Genomic DNA, 20448 nt, shown 5'->3' on the forward strand with positions numbered 1-20448 from the left:
CGACTTTGGAACCGTTTCCCACGCGCATCGTCACCTCGTCCTTAGCTAATCTTCGCTTAATCCGTAGTCCCTGTTTCGAGTTGCAAATATTAGCAACAGAACCAGTATCAAATACCCAGGTGCTACTGCGTGCATTAGTAAGGTTCACATCAATAACATGTATATCACATATACCTTTGTTCACCTTGCCATCCTTCTTATCCGCCAAATACTTGGGGCAGTTCCGCTTCCAGTGACCAGTCTGCTTGCAGTAGAAGCACTCAGTTTCAGGCTTAGGTCCAGACTTGGGTTTCTTCTCCTGAGCAGCAACTTGCTTGCCGTTCTTCTTGAAGTTCCCCTTCTTCTTCCCTTTGCCCTTTTTCTTGAAACTAGTGGTTTTGTTAACCATCAACACTTGATGATCCTTCTTGATTTCTACCTCCGCAGCTTTCAGCATTGCGAAGAGCTCGGGAATAGTCTTGTTCATCCCTTGCATATTATAGTTCATCACGAATTTCTTGTAGCTTGGTGGCAGTGATTGGAGAATTCTGTCAATGATGCAATCATCTGGAAGATTAACTCCCATCTGAATCAAGTGATTGTTATACCCAGACATTTTGAGTATATGCTCACTGACAGAACTGTTCTCCTCCATCTTGCAGCTATAGAACTTATTGGAGACTTCATATCTCTCAATCCGGGCATTTGCTTGAAATATTAATTTCAACTCCTGGAACATCTCATATGCTCCATGACGTTCAAAACGTCGTTGAAGTCCCGATTCTAAGCCGTAAAGCATGGCACACTGAACTATCGAGTAGTCATCAGCTTTGCTCTGCCAGACGTTCATAACATCTGGTGTTGCTCCAGCAGCAGGCCTGGCACCCAGCGGTGCTTCCAGGACGTAATTCTTCTGTGCAGCAATGAGGATAATCCTCAAGTTACGGACCCAGTCCGTGTAATTGCTACCATCATCTTTCAACTTTGCTTTCTCAAGGAACGCATTAAAATTCAACGGAACAACAGCACGAGCCATCTATCTACAATCAACATAAACAAGCAAGGTACTATCAGGTACTAAGTTCATGATAAATTTAAGTTCAATTAATCATATTACTTAAGAACTCCCACTTAGATAGACATCCCTCTAATCCTCTAAGTGATCACATGATCCAAATCAACTAAACCATGTCTGATCATCACGTGAGATGGAGTAGTTTCATCGGTGAACATCATTATGTTGATCATATCTACTATATGATTCACGCTCGACCTTTCGGTCTCCGTGTTCCGAGGCCATATCTGTATATGCTTGGCTCGTCAAGTATAACCTGAGTATTCCGCGTGTGCAACTATTTTGCACCCGTTGTATTTGAACGTAGAGCCTATCACACCCGATCATCACGTGGTGTCTCAGCACGAAGAACTTTCGCAACGGTGCATACTCAGGGAGAACACTTCTTGATAATTTAGTGAGAGATCATCTTATAATGCTACCGTCAATCAAAGCAAGATAAGATGCATAAAAGATAAACATCACATGCAATCAATATAAGTGATATGATATGGCCATCATCATCTTGTGCTTGTGATCTCCATCTCCGAAGCACCGTCATGATCACCATCGTCACCGACGCGACACCTTGATCTCCATCGTAGCATCGTTGTCGTCTCGCCAATCTTATGCTTCCACGACTATCACTACCGCTTAGCAATAAAGTAAAGCATTACATCGCGATTGCATTGCATACAATAAAGCGACAACCATATGGCTCCTGCCAGTTGCCGATAACTTGGTTACAAAACATGATCATCTCATACAATAAAATCAGCAGCATGCCTTAACCATATCACATCACAACATGCCCTGCAAAAACAAGTTAGACGTCCTCTACTTTGTTGTTGCAAGTTTTACGTGGCTGCTATGGGCTTAAGAAAGAACTCATCTCACCTACGCATCAAAACCACAACGATAGTTTGTCAAATAGACTCCGTTTTAACCTTCTCAAGGACCTGGCGTAGCCACACTCGGTTCAACTAAAGTTGGAGAGACAGTCGCCCGCAAGCCATCTATGTGCAAAGCACGTCGAGGGAACCGGTCTCGCGTAAGCGTACGCGTAAGGTTGGTCCGAGTCGTCTCGTCCAACAATACCGCCGAGCCAAAGTATGACATGCTGGTAGGCAGTATGACTTGTATCGCCCACAACTCACTTGTGTTCTACTCGTGCAAATAACATCAAACCATAAAACCTAGGCTCGGATGCCACTGTTGGGGAACGTAGTAATTTCAAAAAAATTCCTACGCACACGCAAGATCATGGTGATGCATAGCAACGAGGGGGGGAGTTTTATCTACGTACCCTTGTAGATCGCAACGGAAGCGTTGACACAACGTAGAGGAAGTAGTCGTACGTCTTCTTCCCGATCCGACCGATCCAAGCACCATTACTCCGGCACCTCCGAGTTCTTAGCACATGTTCAGCTCGATGACGATCCCCGGGCTCCGATCCAGCAAAGCTTCGGGGAGGAGTTCCGTCAGCACGATGGCGTGGTGACGATCTTGATGTACTACCGACGCAGGGCTTCGCCTAAGCACTACAACGGTATGATCGAGGTGGAATTTGGTGGCAGGGGGCACCGCACACGGCTAAGGAACGATCTCAAGGATCAACTTGTGTGTCTAGAGGTGCCCCCTGCCCCCGTATATAAAGGATCCAAGGGGGAGGGGCTAGCCGCCAAGGGGGGAGGCGCAGGAGAGTCCTACTCCCACTGGGAGTAGGATTCCCCCTCCAATCCTAGTCCAACTAGGATTCCTCGGAGGGGAAAAGAGGAGGAGGTGGCCGGCCACCCTTTCCTAGTCCTAATAGGACTAGGGGAAGGGGGAGGCGCGCAGCCCATCTAGGGCAGCCCCTTCTCTTTTCCACTAAGGCCCATTATGGCCCATTTAGCTCCCGGGGGGTTCCGGTAACCCTCCCGGTATTCCGGTAAAATCCCGATTTCACCCGGAACACTTCCGATGTCCAAACATAGGCTTCCAATATATCAATCTTTATGTCTCGACCATTTCGAGACTCCTCGTCATGTCCGTGATCACATCCGGGACTCCGAACTACCTTCGGTACATCAAAATGCATAAACTCATAATAACTGTCATCGTAACGTTAAGCGTGCGGACCCTACGGTTCGAGAACAATGTAGACATGACCAAGACACGTCTCCGGTCAATAACCAATAGCGGGACCTGGATGCCCATATTGGCTCCTACATATTCTATGAAGATCTTTATCAGTCAGACCGCATAACAACATACGTTGTTCCCTTTGTCATCGGTATGTTACTTGCCCGAGATTCGATCGTCGGTATCCAATACCTAGTTCAATCTCGTTACTGGCAAGTCTCTTTACTCGTTCCGTAATACATCATCTCACAACTAACATCTTAGTTATAATGCTTGCAAGGCTTATGTGATGTGCATTACCGAGAGGGCCCAGAGATACCTCTCCGACAATCGGAGTGACAAACCCTAATCTTGAAATACGCCAACCCAACATCTACCATTGGAGACACCTGTAGTACTCCTTTATAATCACCCAGTTACGTTGTGACGTTTGGTTGTACCCAAAGTGTTCCTCCGGCAAACGGGAGTTGCATAATCTCATAGTCATAGGAACATGTATAAGTCATGAAGAAAGCAATAGCAACATACTAAACGATCGGGGTGCTAAGCTAATGAAATGGGTCATGTCAATCAGATCATTCAACTAATGATGTGACCTCGTTAATCAAATAACAACACATTGTTCATGGTTAGGAAACTTAACCATCTTTGATTAACGAGCTAGTCAAGTAGAGGCATACTAGTGACACTCTGTTTGTCTATGTATTCACACATGTATTATGTTTCCGGTTAATACAATTCTAGCATGAATAATAAACATTTATCATGATATAAGGAAATAAATAATAACTTTATTATTGCCTCTAGGGCATATTTCCTTCACCAACATGGGTATCCAGATCCCGCTGTTGGTTATTGACCGGAGAGTTGTCTCGGCCATGTCTGCATGACTCCCGAACCCGTAGGGTCTACACACTTAAGGTTCGATGACGCTAGGGTTATAGGGAAAGTATGTACGCGGTTACGAATGTTGTTCGGAGTCCCGGATGAGATCCCGGACGTCACGAGGAGTTACGGAATGGTCCGGAGGTAAATATTAATATATATATATATATATATATGAAGTATGGTTTTGGCCACCGGAAGTGTTCCGGGCATCACCGGTAGTGTACCGGGACCACCGGAGGGGTCCGGGGGTCCACCGGGAGGGGCCGCCAGCCCCGGAGGCCTACATGGGCCAATAGTGGGAAGGGACCAGCCCCAAGGTGGCTGGGGCGCCTCCCACCAAGGCCCAAGGCGCCTCCTAGAGGGGAAGGGGGCAAACCCTAGGGAAGATGGGCCTTAAGGCCCACCCTAGGTGCGCCTCCTCTCTCTCCCCCCTTGGCCGCAACCCTAGATGGGTTTTGGGGCTGCCGCCACCCCTAGGGAGGGAACCCTAGATGGGAGCGCAGCCCCTCCCCTTCCCCTATATATATACTTGAGGTATTGGGGGCTGCAACACACACGAGATCATCTCCCTCTTGGCGCAGCCCTACCTCTCTCCCTCCTCGTCTCTCATAGTGCTTGGCGAAGCCCTGCTGGAGTTCCACGCTCCTCCACCACCACCACGCCGTTGTGCTACTGCTGGACGGAGTCTTCCCCAACCTCTCCTTCTCCCCTTGCTGGATCAAGGTGTAGGAGACGTCACCGGGTTGCACGTGTGTTGAACGCGGAGGCGCCGTGGTTCAGCGCTTAGATCGAAATCAACCGCGATCTGAATCGCTACGAGTACAACTCCTTCATTCGCATTCTTGCAACGCTTCCGCTTAGCGATCGACAAGGGTATGTAGATGCACTCTCCTTCCCCTTGTTGCTAGATTACTCCATAGATTGATCTTGGTGATGCGTAGAAAATTTTAAATTTCTGCTACTCTTGATAACCCACGAGTATAGGGGATCGCAACAGTTTTCGAGGGTAGAGTATTCAACCCAAATTTGTTGATTCGACACAAGGGGAGCCAAAGAATATTCTCAAGTCTTAGCAGCTGAGTTGTCAATTCAACCACACCTGGAAACTTAGTACCTGCAGCAAAGTGTTTAGTAGCAAAGTAATATGATAGTGGTGATAACGGTAACAAAGTACAGACAGCAAAAGTAATGTTTTTGGTATTTTTGTAGTGATTGTAACAGTTGCAATGGAAAAGTAAATAAGCGTGAACCAGTATATGGAAAACCCGTAGGCACCGGATCAATGATGGATAATTATGCCGGATGTGGTTCATCATGTAACAGTCATAACATAGGGTGACACAGAACTAGCTCCAGTTCATCAATATAATGTAGGCATGTATTCCGTAAATAGTCATACGTGCTTATGGAAAAGAACTTGCATGACATCTTTTGTCCTACCCTCCCGTGGCAGCGGGGTCCTATTGGAAACTAAGGGATATTAAGGCCTCCTTTTAATAGAGAACCAGAACAAAGCATTAACACATAGTGAATACATGAACTCCTCAAACTATGGTCATCACCGGGAGTGGTCCCGATTATTGTCACTTCGGGGTTGCCGGATCATAACACATAGTAGGTGACGATAGACTTGCAAGATAGGATCTAGAACTCACATATATTCATGAAAACATAATAGGTTCAGATCTGAAATCATGGCACTCGGGCCCTAGTGACAAGCATTAAGCATAGCAAAGTCATAGCAACATCAATCTCAGAACATAGTGATACTAGGGATCAAACCCTAACAAAACTAACTCGATTACATGATAAATCTCATCCAACCCATCACCGTCCAGCAATCCTACGATGCAATTACTCACGCACGGCGGTGAGCATCATGAAATTGGTGATGGAGGATGGTTGATGATGACGACGGCGACGAATCCCCCTCTCCGGAGCCCCGAACGGACTCCAGATCAGCCCTCCCGAGAAAGATTAGGGCTTGGCGGCGGCTCCGTATCGTAAAACACGATGAAACTTTCTCTCTGATTTTTTCTCCTCGAAAGCCAATATATGGAGTTGGAGTTGGCGTCGGAGGGCCACCAGGGGGCCCACGAGGTAGGGGGCGCGCCCCCCACCCTCGTGGACAGAGGGTGGGCCCCCTGGTCTTCATCTTTGGCGAGGATTTTTTATTATTTATTCTAAGATATTCCGTGGAGTTTCAGGTCATTCCGAGAACTTCTGTTTTCTGCACATAAAACAACACCATGGCAATTCTGCTGAAAACAGCGTCAGTCCGGGTTAGTTCCATTCAAATCATACAAGTTAGAGTCCAAAATAAGGGCAAAAGTGTTTGGAAAAGTAGATACGACGGAGACATATCAACTCCCCCAAGCTTAAACCCTTGCTTGTCCTCAAGCAATTCAGTTGACAAACTGAAAGAGAAAAAGAAAAACTTTTACAAACTCTGTTTGCTCTTGTTGTTGTAAACATGAAAAGCCAGCATTCAAGTTTCAGCAATTATTATGAACTAACCATACTCACAATAACACGTAGGTCTCGCAATTACTCATATCAATAGCATAATCAGCTAGCGAGCCATAATAAGAAAACTTGGATGACAACACTTTCTCAAAATAATCATAACATGATATAACAAAATGGTATCTCGCTAGCCCTTTCTGAGACCGCAAAACATAAATGCAGAGCACCTTTAAAGATCAAGGACTGACTAAACATTGTAATTCATGGTAAAAGAGATCCAGTCAAGTCATACCCAATATAAACCAATCATAATGAATGCAAACGACAGTGTGCTCTCCAGCGGGTGCTTTTTAATAAGAAGGGTGATGACTCAACATAAAAGTAAATAGATAGGCCCTTCGCAGAGGGAAGTAGGGATTTGTAGAGGTGCCAGAGCTCGATTTTTGAAATAGAGATAAATAATATTTTGAGTGGCATACTTTCACTGTCAACGTAACAACTATGAGATGGCTGTATCTTCCATACTACATGCATTATAGGCAGTTCCCAAACAGAATGGTAAAGGTTTATACTCCCCCTCCTCCACAAGCATCAATCCATGGCTTGCTCGAAACAACGAGTGCCTCCAACATTCAACGGGTCCCGGGGGAGTTTTGTTTAATTATTTTGATTTGCTTTGATCTTTTTGGATCATGGGACTGGGCATCCCGGTTATCGGCCCTTTCCCATGAATGAGGAGCGGAGTCCACTCCTCTTGAGAATAACCCACCTAGCATGGAAGATATAGGCAGCCATAGTTGCACATGAGCTGCTCGAGCATACAAAACAGAATTTTATTGGAAGGTTTGGAGTTTGGCACATACAAATTTACTTGGAACGGCAGGTAGATACCGCATATAGGAAGGTATAGTGGACTCATATGGAACAACTTTGGGGTTTAAGGAGTTTGGATGCACAAGCAGTATTCCCGCTTAGTACAGGTGAAGGCCAGCAAAAGACTGGGAAGCGACCAACTGAGAGAGCGACAACAGTCGTAAACATGCATTAAAATTAATTCACACCGAATATAAGCATGAGTAGGATATAATCCACCATGAACATAAATATCATGAAGGCTATGTTAATTTGATTCAACTACATGCGTGAACAAGTGCCAAGTCGAGTCACTCAATTCATTTAAAGGAGGATACCATCCTATCATACCACATCATAATCATCTCAATAGCATGTTGGCACACAAGGTTAACCATTATAACTCATAGCTAATCAAGCATGGCACAAGCAACTATAATCTCTAAATGTCATTGCAAATATGTTTACTTCATAATAGCTGAATCAGGAACGATGAATCATCATATTTACAAAAACAAGAGAGGTCGAGTTCATACCAGCTTTTCTCATCCCAATGAGTCCATCATATATCATCATTATTGCCTCACTTGCACGACCGAACGGTGTGTATAATAATAGCAGTGCACGTGCATTGGACTAAGCTGAAATCTGCAAGCATTCAACTCAAGAGAGAAGACAAGTAATATGGGCTCTAAGTTAAATAAACAATCATGCATATAAGAGCCACTAAGCATTTTCAATATAGTCTTCTCGACCCCCAAAGAAAGGAAAAGAAAAATAAAAACTATTTACATGGGAAAGCTCCCAGCAAGCAAAAGAAGGACGGGAAATATTTTTGGGTTTTCTTTTTAATTCTACTACAAGCATGGAAAGTAGACTAACACTAATTTTTTTTGTTTTTCTTAAGGTTTATTAAACACACAAGAGGAAAGCAGTAAAAAGGAAAATAAACTAGCATGGATATTAAAGTGAAAGAGTATGAGCACCGACATCTAGCAATGAGTGTGAACATGAATGTAATGTCGGTGGGAAATACGTACTCCCCCAAGCTTAGGCTTTTGGCCTAAGTTGGTCTATTCCCAGGGATAACCTGGCTGATATCAGTAGGTGAAGCTGGGGTCGTACTGCGATGAAGAATAGTCGGGATCATAATGTGATGAAGAGGACTCTGACTACCACTGGCTGGCAACCGCCTCAGGATCCCAAGAATAAACAAACATTCGTGGGGGCTCCGGTTCCGAGGCTGGTGCAGGATTCCGATAGGCTTGAACAGCCGCCCACGGAACAATGTAAGTACTCTTATAATCTAAATAAGCACGGGGCAGCGCTGTTTCTTCTTTCTTTTGTTTCTCCTTAGAACTTCGGCTCGACGAGCCCCTCAAAAGTCTCTTCATTATTTCTGAAACAATCTGAAAATTTTAGTAACTTCAAACAAAGTGAACCAACTTCAATAAGATTGATAGCAACTACTCATACAAGTGCCTAGAGCATATATCAAGCATTAGAACTACTTGGAACCATATATATTTGACATGCAAGCTCAAGAACATGGTCATCTATGCAGCACAAATTTGCAATGAATAAAGCACTAGCACAAAAACTAATTGGACCAATGGAGGAGTCACATACCAAGGAACAATCTCCCCAAGCAGTTTTGCGAGAGGTGCTTTGAGCAAGGAGATCGAAAATCGCAGCAAAAGTTGCTGGAACACGAGCTTGAGTTGGTTTTTCGGGTTTGTGCGAGACAGAGGAAGAAGATGGGTGCAGGAATAAGTGGAGGAGGGCCACCGTGGGTCCACGAGGCAGGGGGCGCGCCCAGGGGGTAGGGCGCGCCCTCCACCCTCGTGACCAGGTGGCAGCTCCCCCCGCGGTAATTTTTTCACTAAAAATCCTTAAACATTCCTGAAAAAAAATCATATTAAATTGGCATGGCATTCTGAGGACTTTTATTTTTGGGATATTTTTATATTGCACGGATAAGTCAGTAAACAAACAGAAAAATACTATTTTACTTTATTTCTACTAAAGAACAGAAAATATAAAGAGGGTACAGAAGGTTGTGCTTCTAGTTTCATCCATCTCATGCTCATAAAAAAGAATCCACTAACAAGGTTGATCAAGTCTTGTTAACAAACTCATTCCGATAATCATGGAACCGGAGAAATTTCGAATAACACTATGTTACCTCAACGGGGATATGGACATCCCCAACAATAAGTATATCATATTTCTTTTTGACAGTAGGAAGAGGAAATTCAAAACCTCCAAATATAATCGATGGAATTTTTCCAATAGAGTTGACACTATAAACTTGAGGTTGTTTCCTCGGAAAGTGCACCGTATGCTCATTACCATTAACATGAAAAGTGACATTGCCTTTGTTGCAATCAATAACAGCCCTTGCAGCATTAAGGAAAGGTCTTCCAAGAATAATAGACATACTATCATCCTCGGGAATATCAAGAATAACAAAGTCCGTTAAAATAGTAACGTTTGCAACCACAACAGGTACATCCTCACAAATACTGACAGGTATAGCAGTTGATTTATCAGCCATTTGCAAAGATATTTCAGTAGGTGTCAACTTATTCAAGTCAAGTCTACGATATAAAGAGAGAGGCATAACACTAACACCAGCTCCAAGATCACATAAAGCAGTTTTAACATAATTTCTTTTAATGGAGCATGGTATAGTAGGTACTCCTGGATCTCCAAGTTTCTTTGGTATTCCACCCTTAAAAGTGTAATTAGCAAGCATGGTGGAAATTTCAGCCTCCGGTATCTTTCTTTTATTAGTAATGATATCCTTCATATACTTAGCATAAGGATTTGTTTTGAGCACATCAGTCAATCGCATACGCAAAAAGATAGGTCTAATCATTTCAGCAAAGCGTTCAAAATCCTCATCATTCTTTTTCTTGGATGGTTTCGAAGGAAAAGGCATGGGTTTCTGAACCCATGGTTCTCTTTCTTTACCATGTTTCATAGCAAAGAAGTCTCTTTTATCATAACATTGATTCTTTGATTGTGGGTTATCAAGATCAACAGCAGGTTCAACTTCTACATCGTTATCATTACTAGGTTGAGCATCATCATTAACATTTTCACTAGGTTCATGTTCATTACCAGATTGTGTTTCAGCATCAGACATAGAGATATCATTTGGATTATCAGGTGGTTCAGCAATAGGTTCACTAGAAGTTTGCACAGTTCTATCATTTTTCTTTTTCTTCCTTTTAGAAGAACTAGGTGCATCAATATTATTTCTTTGAGAATCTTGCTCGATTCTCTTAGGGTGGCCTTTAGGATACAAAGGTTTCTGAGTCATTCTACCAGTTCTAGTAGCCACTCTAACAGCATAATCATTTTTCTTACTATTCATTTCATCAAGCATTTCTTTCTGAGCTTTAAGTACTTGTTCTACTTGAGTGGTAACCATAGAAGCATGTTTGCTAACAAGTTTAAGTTCACCTCTAATATTATCCATATAATCACTCAAGCGTTTAATCATAAAGGTATTCTGCTTTAATTGTCTACCAAAATAAGCATTAAAGTCATCTTGCTTAAACATAAAGTCATCAAACTCATCCAAGCACTGACTAGCAATTTTAGTAGGAGGGACTTCAACTTTATCATATCTATAGAGAGAATTTACCTTTACTACCTGTGTCGGGATATCGGGAGGTTCTTCAGTAAATAAGTAATTGAGATCATATACTTCTTCAACAGGCGGTAAATTAAGACCATGTATTTCTTCAATAGGAGGTAAATTCTTAACATCTTCAGCTTTAATACCTTTTTCTTTCATAGATTTCTATGCCTCTTGCATATCTTCGGGACTGAGAAATAGAACACCTCTCTTCTTCGGAGTTGGTTTAGGAATATGCTCAGTAATTGGCTCAGGAGCTGGCTCAGGAGTTGGCTCGGGAGGTGGCTCAGGAGGTGCCCAATTATTTTCATTTGCCAACATATTATTCAATAAAATTTCAGTGTCATCCGGTGTTCTTTCCCTGAAAAGAGAACCAGCACAACTATCCAGGTAATCTCTGGAAGCATCAGTTAGTCCATTATAAAAGATATCAAATATTTTAGGTTTCTTAAGAGGATGATCAGGCAAAGCATTAAGTAACTTGAGAAGCCTCCCCCAAGCTTATGGGAGACTCTCTTCTTCAATTTGCACAAAATTGTATATTTCCCTCAAAGCAGCTTGTTTCTTATGAGCGGAGAAATATTTAGCAGAGAAGTAATAAATCATATCCTGGGGACTTTGCACACAGGCAGGATCAAGAAAATTAAACCATTTCTTAGCATCACACTTTAATGAGAACGGAAATATTTTGAGTATATAAAAGTGGCGCGATCTCAGGTTATTAGTAAATAGGGCAGCTATTTCATCTAACTTACGAAGATGTGCCACAACAGTTTCAGATTCATAGCCATAAAAAGGATCAGATTCAACCAAAGTAATTATATCTGGATCAACAGTAATATCATAATAATCCTGATCAGGAACACAGATAGGTGAAGTAGCAAAAGCAGGGTCGGGTCTCATCCTACCTCTAAAATATTCCTTACTCCACTTAATTAGTAACCTCTTACGTTCAGGTTTATCCGAACAAGAAAGAATAGCTTCATAAGATTCATTATTAAAAAGATAACCCTCAGGAATAACAGGCATAGGTTCATCATCACTAACATCATCGTGTTCAGGTTCACTAATTTCTCTTTCTCTAGACTTAGAAATTTGCTCATCTAGAAATTCACCAAGTGGCACAGTAGTATCAAGCATAGAAGTAGTTTCATCATAAGTATCATGCATAGCAGAAGTGGCATCATCAATAACATGCGACATATCAGAATTCATAGCAGTAGTAGGTTTAGGTGTCGCTAGCTTACTCATAACAGAAGGTGAATCAAGTGCAGAGCTAGATGGCAGTTCCTTACATCCCCTCGTAGTTGAGGGATAAATTTTTGTCTTAGCGTCTTTCAAGTTCTTCATAGTGTCCAGCAGATATAAATCCCAAGTGACTCAAAGAATAGAGCTATGCTCCCCGGCAACGGCGCCAGAAAAAGGTCTTGATAACCCACAAGTATAGGGGATCGCAACCGTTTTCGAGGGTAGAGTATTCAACCCAAATTTGTTGATTCGACACAAGGGGAGCCAAAGAATATTCTCAAGTATTAGCAGCTGAGTTGTCAATTCAACCACACCTGGAAACTTAGTATCTGCAGCAAAGTGTTTAGTAGCAAAGTAATATGATAGTGGTGATAACAGTAACAACGTAAAGACAGCAAAAGTAATGTTTTTGGTATTTTTGTAGTGATTGTAACAGTAGCAACGGAAAAGTAAATAAGCGTGAACCAGTATATGGAAAACTCGTAGGCACCGGATCAATGATGGATAATTATGCCGGATGTGGTTCATCATGTAACAGTCATAACATAGGGTGACACAGAACTAGCTCCAGTTCATCAATATAATGTAGGCATGTATTCCGTAAATAGTCATACGTGCTTATGGAAAAGAACTTGCATGACATCTTTTGTCCTACCCTCCCGTGGCAGCGGGGTCCTATTGGAAACTAAGGGATATTAAGGCCTCCTTTTAATAGAGAACCGGAACAAAGCATTAACACATAGTGAATACATGAACTCCTCAAACTATGGTCATCACCGAGAGTGGTCCCGATTATTGTCACTTCGGGCTTGCCGGATCATAACACATAGTAGGTGACCATACACTTGCAAGATAGGATCTAGAACTCACATATATTCATGAAAACATAATAGGTTCAAATCTGAAATCATGGCACTCGGGCCCTAGTGACAAGCATTAAGCATAGCAAAGTCATAGCAACATCAATCTCAGAACATAGTGGATACTAGGGATCAAACCCTAACAAAACTAGCTCGATTACATGATAAATCTCATCCAACCCATCACCGTCTAGCAAGCCTACGATGCAATTACTCACGCACGGCGGTGAGCATCATGAAATTGGTGATGGAGGATGGTTGATGATGACGACTGCGACGAATCCCCCTCTCCGGAGCCCCGAACGGACTCCAGATCAGCCCTCCCGAGAGAGATTAGGGCTTGGCGGCGGCTCCATATCATAAAATGCGATGAAACTTTCTCTCTGATTTTTTCTCCTTGAAAGCCAATATATGGAGTTGGAGTTGGCGTCGGAGGGCCACCAAGGGGCCCACGAGGTAGGGGGCGCGCCCAGGGGGGAGGGCGCGCCCCCCACCCTCGTGGACAGGGTGTGGGCCCCCTGGTCTTCATCTTTGGCGAGGATTTTTTATTATTTATTCTAAGATATTCCGTGGAGTTTCAGGTCATTCCGACAACTTTTGTTTTCTGCACATAAAACAACACCATGGCAATTCTGCTGAAAACAGCGTCAGTCCGGGTTAGTTCCATTCAAATCATATAAGTTAGAGTCCAAAACAAGAGCAAAAGTGTTTGGAAAAGTAGATACGACGGAGACATATCAGCTACGATCCCCAACAGTGGCATCATGAGCTAGGTCTATGCGTAGTTTCTATGCACGAGTAGAACACAAAGCAGTTGTGGGCGTCGATATTGTCAATTTACTTGCCGTTACTAGTCTTATCTTGATTCGACGGCATCGTGGGATGAAGCGGCCCGGACCGACCTTACACGTACGCTTACGTGAGACTGGTTCCACCGACTGACATGCACTAGTTGCATAAGGTGGCTAGCGGGTGTCTGTCTCTCCCACTTTAGTCGGATCGGATTCGATGAAAAGGGTCCTTATGAAGGGTAAATAGAAATTGGCATATCACGTTGTGGTTTTCGCGTAGGTAAGAAACGTTCTTGCTAGAAACCTATAGCAGCCACGTAAAAACTTGCAACAACAATTAGAGGACGTCTAACTTGTTTTTGCAGCATATGCCTTGTGATGTGATATGGCCAAAAGGATGTGATGAATGATATATGTGATGTATGAGATTGACCATGTTCTTGTAATAGGAATCATGACTTGCATGTCGATGAGTATGACAACCGGCAGGAGCCATAGGAGTTGTCTTAATTTATTTATGACCTGCGTGTCAACATAAACGTCATGTAATTACTTTACTTTATTGGTAAAGCGTTAGCCATAGTAGTAGAAGTAATAGATGACGAGACAACTTCAAGAAGACACGATGATGGAGATCATGATGATGGAGATCATGGTGTCATGCCGGTGACAATGATGATCATGGAGCCCCGAAGATGGAGATCAAAAGGAGCAAAATGATATTGGCCATATCATGTCACTATTTGATTGCATGTGATGTTTATCATGTTCTAAATCTTATTTGCTTAGAACGACGGTAGCTTAAATAAGATGATCCCTCACTAAAATTTCAAGAAAAGTGTTCCCCCTAACTGTGCACCGTTGCGAAGGTTCGTTGTTTCGAAGCACCACGTGATGATCGGGTTTGATAGATTCTAACATTCGAATACAACGGGTGTTGACGAGCCTAGCATATACAGACATGGCCTCGGAACACATGCGAAACACTTAGGTTGACTTGACGAGCCTAGCATGTACAGACATGGCCTCGGAACACGGAAGACCGAAAGGTCGAGCATGAGTCGTATAGAAGATACGATCAACATGAAGATGTTCACCGATGTTGACTAGTCCGTCTCACGTGATGATCGGACACGGCCTAGTTGACTCGGATCATGTTTCACTTAGATGACTAGAGGGATGTCTATCTGAGTGGGAGTTCATTAAATAATTTGATTAGATGAACTTAATTATCATGAGTATAGTCTAAATTGTCTTTGCAAATATGTTGTAGATAAATAGCTCACGTTGTAGCTCCCTGTTTCAATACGTTCCTAGAGAAAGATTAAGTTGAAAGATATTGTAAGCAATGATGCGGACTAGGTCCGTAGTCCGAGGAGTGTCCTCACTGCTACACAGAAGGCTTACGCCTTTGATGCACCGCTCGATGTGCAAACCCCTACAACGTCGTTTGTGGATATTGTGAACACCTGACAGACACATCCTCATGACTACTTGATAGTTTAGTGCACCATACTTTACGGCTTAGAATCGGGATTCCAATGACGTTTTGAACGCCATAGAACATATGAGATGTTCCAAGAGCTGAAATTGGGATTTCAGGCTCATGCCCGTGTTGAGAGGTGTGAGACCTCTAACAAGTTCTTTTGCCAACAAGATGGAGGAGAATAGCTCAGCTAGTGAGCATGTGCTCAGAATGTCTGGGTGCTACAATCACTTAAATCAAGTGGGAGTTAAACTTCCAGATAAGATAGTGATTGATAGAGTTCTCTAGCCACTATCACTAAGCTACTAGATCTTCGTGATTAACTATGACATGCAAGGGATGGAATTGATCCCGGAGCTGTTCGCAGTGCTTAAGACCGCAAAAGGTAGAAATCAAGAAGGAGCATCAAGTGTTGATGGTTTAACAAGACCACTGGTTTCAAGAAGGGCAAGGGCTAGAAGGGAAACTTCATGGATGGCAAACCAGTTGCCGCTCCAGTGAAGGAACCCAAGGTTGAACCCAAACCCGAGACTAAGTGCTTCTATTGTAAGGGGAACGGTCACTGGTAGCGGAATTACCCCAAATGCATGGTAGATAAGAAGGCTGGCAACTTCAACAAAGTATATACGTGTTATTAATGTGTACCTCACTAGTACTCCTGGTAGCACCTCGGTATTGGATACCGGTTCAGTTGCTATTATTGGTGACTTGAAGCAAAAGCTACGGACTAAACGGAGACTGGCTAAGGGCGAGGTGACGATGTGTGTTGGAAGTGTTTCCAAAGTTGATGAGATCACCATCACACGCTCCATCTGCCTTCGGGATTAGTATTGAACCTAGATAAATGTTATCAGGTGTCTACGTTGAGCATGAATATGATTAGATCATGTTCATTGCAACACGGTTATTCATTTAAGTTAGAGAATAATGGTTATTCTATTTACATGAATAATACCTTCCATGGTCATGCACCCTATGTGAATGGTTCAGTGAATCTCGGTCGTAGTAATACACATGTTCACGCCAAAAGATGTAGATAGTACCACTTTCTTGTGGCACTGCCACTTAGGTCATATTGGCGTAAGATGCATGAAGAAACTCCATATCGATGGATGTTTGGAGTCACTTGATTTTGAATAGCTTGACACATGCGAGCCATGCCTCATGGGCAGGATGACTAAGACCCCGTTTTCAGGTACAATGAAACGGGTAAGTGACTTGTTGGAAATCATACATACTGATGCGTGTGATCCAATGAGAATTGAAGCGTGCGGTGGATATCGCTATTTTCTCATCCTCACTGACGATTTGAGTAGATATAGGTATATTTACTTAATGAAGCACAACTCTGAAACGTTTGAAAAGTTCAAGCGATTTCAGGGTGAAGTTAAGAATCATCATAACAAGAAGATCAAATTCCTACAATCTGATCGATGAGAATTTCTAAGTTATAAGTTTGGCAAACACTTAAGACATTGTGGAATTGTTTCACAGTTGAAGCCACCTGGAACACCACAGGGTAATGGTGTGTCCGGACGTCGTAATCGAACCTTATGAAATATGGTGCGATCTATGATGTCTCTTACCGATCTACCGCTATTATTTTGAGGTTATGCATTAGAGACAGTTGCATTCACTTTAGATAGGACACCATATAAGTCTGTTGAGACGACGCCGTATGAACATTGGTTTGGCAAGAAACCAAAGTTGTCGTTTCTTAATGTTTGGGGATGCGATGCTTAAGGCTTCAGCTGGAGAAGCTCGAACCCAAAGCGGACAAACACATCTTCATAGGATACCCAAAGGTGATAGGTGGGTATACCTTCTATCTCAGATCCGAGGGCAAATTGTTTGTCGCTAAGAACGGGTCCTTTCTTGAGAAGGAGTTTCTCTCGAAAGAATTGAGTGGGAGGAAGATAGAACTTGATGAGGTTGTCAAACCTTTACTTCAACCAGAGAGTGATGCGACACAGAAAGATGTTTTCTGTGGCGCCTACATATGTTGAAAAGGACGTTAATGATAGTGATCATGAAGCTTCGGATCAAGTTGCTATCGAACCTCATAGGTCGACAAGGATATGTACTACTCCTAAGTGGTACGGTAATCCTGTCTTAAATATCATGTTGTTAGACAACAATGAACCTACGAGCTATGGAGAAGCGATGGTGGGCCCGTATTCCGACAAATGGTTAGAAGCCATGAAATCCGAGATAGGATCCATGTATCAGAACAAAGTATGGACTTTGGTGGACTTGCCCGACGATCGGCAAGCCATTGAGATAAATGGATCTTTAAGAAGAAGACGGACGTGGGCGGTAATGTTACCGTCTATGAAGCTTGACTTGTGGGAAAGAGTCTTTTCACAAGTTCAAGGAGTTGACTACGATGAGAATTTCTCACCCGTAGCGATGCTTAAGTCCGTCGGAATCATGTTAGCATTAGCTGTATTTTTCGATTATGAAATCTGACAAATGGATATCAAAAACAAGTTTTCTTACCAGTTTTCGTAAGAAAGAGTTGTATGTGATACAATCAAAGTTTCGTCGATCCTAAGGATGCTAAAAGGTATGCTGGCTCCAACGATCCTTCTATGGACTAGAGCAAGCATCTCGGAGTCAGAATATATGCTTTGATAGAGTGATCGAAGCTTTTAGGTTTATACAATGTTTGCAAGAAACTTGTATTTACAAGAAAGTGAGTGGGAGCACTACAACATTTCTAATAAGTATATGCGGATGACATATTGTAGATCTGAAGTAATGTAGAATTTTTGGAAAGCATAAACGGTTGTTTGAAGAGTGTTTTTCAAAGGAAGACCTGGATAAAGCTGCTTACAAATTGGGCATCAAGATCTATAGAGATAGATCAAGACGCCTGATGATACTTTCAAAGAACGCACACCTTGACATGTTTTTGAAGGAGTTCAAAATAGATCAGTCAAAGAAGGGGTTCTTACCTGAGTTGTAAGGTGTGAAGTTGAGTAAGACTCAAAGCTTGACCACGGCAGAAGAAAGAGGAAGGACGAAGGTCGTCCCCTATGTTTTTGTCATAGGCTCTATACGGTATGCCATGCTGAGTACCGCACCTGATGTGTACCTTGCCACATGTCTGGCAAGAGGGTACAAAGGTGATCTAGGAGTGGATCACCAGATAGCAGTCAAAATTATCCTTGGAGGAATAAGGAAATGTTTCTCGGTTATGGATGCGATGAAGAGTTCGACATAAAGAGTTACATCGATGCAAGCTTAACACCTATCCGGATAGCTCTGAGTAGAGATACCGGATACGTATAATGGAGCAATAATTTGGAATAGCTCCAAGTGGAACGTGGTAGCAGCATCTACGATATAAAGTTTTGCGAAATACATAGGGATCTGAATATGGCAGGACCCGTTGACTACAACCTCTCTCACAAGCATAACATGATCAAACCCAGAACTCATTGAGTGTTAATCACATAGTGATGTGAACTAGATTATTCAGTCTAGTAAACTCTTTGGATGTTGGTCACATGGCGATGTGACCTGTGAGTGTTAATCACATGGCGATGTGAACTAGATTATTGACTCTAGTGCAAGTGGGAGACTGTTGGAAATATGCCCTAGAGGCAATAATAAATTAGTTATTATTATTATATTTCATTGTTCATGATAATCGTTTATTATCCATGCTAGAATTGTATTGATAGGAAACTCAGATACATGTGTGGATACATAACAACACCATGTCCCTAGTAAGCCTCTAGTTGACTAGCTCGTTGATCAATAGATGGTTACAGTTTCCTGACCATGGACATTGGATGTCGTTAATAACGGGATCACGTCATTAGGAGAATGATGTGATGGACAAGACCCAATCCTAAGCCTAGCACAAGATCGTGTAGTTCGTATGCTAAAGCTTTTCTAATGTCAAGTATCATTTCCTTAGACCATGAGATTGTGCAACTCCCGGATACCGTAGGAGTGCTTTGGGTGTGCCAAACGTCACAGCGTAACTGGGTGGCTATAAAGGTACACTACAGGTATCTCCGAAAGTGTCTGTTGGGTTGGCACGAATCGAGACTAGGATTTGTCACTCCATGTAAACAGAGAGGTATCTCTGGGCCCACTCGATAGGACATCATCATAATGTGCACAATGTGACCAAGGAGTTGATCACGGGATGATGTGTTACAGAACGAGTAAAGAGACTTGCCGGTAACGAGATTGAACAAGGTATCGGGATACCGACGATCGAATCTCGGGCAAGTACAATACCGCTGGACAAAGGGAATTGTATACGGGATTGATTAAATCCTTGACATCGTGGTTCGTACGATGAGATCATCGTGGAGCATGTGGGAGCCAACATGGGTATCCAGATCCCGATGTTGGTTATTGACCGGAGACTTGTCTCGGCCATGTCTGCATGACTCCCGAACCCGTAGGGTCTACACACTTAAGGTTCGATGACGCTAGGGTTATAGGAAAAGTATGTACGCGGTTACCGAATGTTGTTCGGAGTCCCGGATGAGATCCCGGACGTCACGAGGAGTTCCGGAATGGTCCGGAGGTAATGATTAATATATAGGAAGTATGGTTTTGGCCACCGGAAGTGTTCCGGGCATCACCGGTAGTGTACCGGGACCACCGGAGGGGTCCGGGGGTCCACCAGGAGGGGCCACCAGCCCCGGAGGCCCACATGGGCCAATAGTGGGAAGGGACCAGCCCCTAGGTGAGCTGGGGCGCCTCCCACCAAGGCCCAAGGCGCCTCCTAGAGGGGAAGGGGGCAAACCCTAGGGCAGATGGGCCTTAAGGCCCACCCTAGGTGCGCCTCCTCTCTCTCCCCCCTTGGCCACAACCCTAGATGGGTTTTGGGGCTGCCGCCACCCCTAGGGAGGGAACCCTAGATGGGGGCGCAGCCCCTCCCCTTCCCCTATATATATACTTGAGGTATTGGGGGCTGCAACACACACGAGATCATCTCCCTCTTGGCGCAGCCCTACCTCTCTCCCTCCTCGTCTCTCGTAGTGCTTGGCGAAGCCCTGCTGGAGTTCCGCGCTCCTCCACCA

This window comes from Triticum aestivum, chromosome 6A, assembly GCF_018294505.1.
Source record: "Triticum aestivum cultivar Chinese Spring chromosome 6A, IWGSC CS RefSeq v2.1, whole genome shotgun sequence".
NCBI classification, from domain to species: Eukaryota; Viridiplantae; Streptophyta; class Magnoliopsida; order Poales; family Poaceae; genus Triticum; species Triticum aestivum.